Source organism: Mus caroli, unplaced genomic scaffold (assembly GCF_978045245.1).
Source record: "Mus caroli unplaced genomic scaffold, Mus_caroli_1 scaffold_1, whole genome shotgun sequence".
Classification (NCBI taxonomy): domain Eukaryota; kingdom Metazoa; phylum Chordata; class Mammalia; order Rodentia; family Muridae; genus Mus; species Mus caroli.
Genome location: NW_028227256.1, coordinates 16,241,213 through 16,242,549, shown reverse-complemented (window position 1 = coordinate 16,242,549; position 1,337 = coordinate 16,241,213).

The window sequence follows — 1,337 nt, the reverse complement described above, 5'->3', positions numbered from 1 at the left end:
ATCAAGTCGTGGCCCTCTTTAATGACATATTTTATTGTGGATAATAAAAATCAAGAGAGTTGTGCTGGGCACGATTATAGTTTTTCCTCCAAATGATCTGCATCTGCCACTCAGTAGACAGAGCCCCACTTCGCCATTATATCTATCCCAGTGAGTTTAGCTAAATCATCACAACAAGCAGTTACTGTGCTAGAGGACATTAATGCTATCATTTCTTATTTCCATCAGGGGGTTAAAAACTGTTTTGTCTTTATTTCTAATAGATAAAAATTTAAATACAACTGAAAAGTAATAGTCCTGAGTGGCTATGCTAATGGCAAATATGCAGCCTTAATAATTATGCTAAAGTAAATAATGGAAGGATTTAAAGGACCCATCTCCCCTCATTTTTCCCTAAACATTAAAGAATCACAAGACCTTACATAACCCTTACTACAAATTCAGGTAAAGGTGCAAAATTTAGGCTGAATATCCTACTCTGTTAACAATTTTAAAACTTTGCTTTTTTGGACTTCTTCAACAAGTGTGACCTTTGTTTCTACTGCACTTCAAGAACAGTCTTCTCCAACCCTGAGAGATGGAGACCCACAGACATAATGGAACTTTGTACTAGTGTTCATAAGCAGCCTTTCCCAAGTCCAACTGGGACAAGCACTGTGGCTATTTGAAAGTGTCCTACTAGTGAGTCCTGTACTTAGATCCATCTTATCTGACTCCTGAATTAAGTAGGCAGATTATAGGAATGCTCTGTGATTGAAATGAAGTTTTGTACTTGTCTCACCTTGCATCATTAGGGGGTTATGATGTAGAATGATTTAATTGCCATAAAAAGGAATTTTTATGTTATTGCTTGCTTTGAATAACTCTAGATCTAGGAAATGTGTGATAATTTTTCCATTAAAAATTCTCCCCTGAGATTCAGATAGATATCTATGTTCCCATATACACCCACGATTGAGCACTAATATAACATCCCTTTCATCGGGCATGTTAATACATGTATGGACCATCTAAGTATGACTCTGGTTATGAAGAGATTGTTACATACATCAGAAAGTTTAGATTTCAATCAACAACTGTACTGGCTAGTTTTGTGTCAACTTGACACAGCTGGAGTTATCACTGAGAAAGGAGCTTCAGTTGAGGAAATGCCTCCATGAGATCCAACTGTAAGGTATTTTCTCAATTAGTGATCAAGGGGGAAATTCCCCTTGTGGGTGGGACCATCTCTGGGCTGGTAGTCTTAGTTCTATAAGAGAGCAGGCTGAGCAAGCCAGGGGAAGCAAGCCAGTAATTAACATCCCTCCATGGCCTCTGCATGAGCTCCTGCTCCCTGA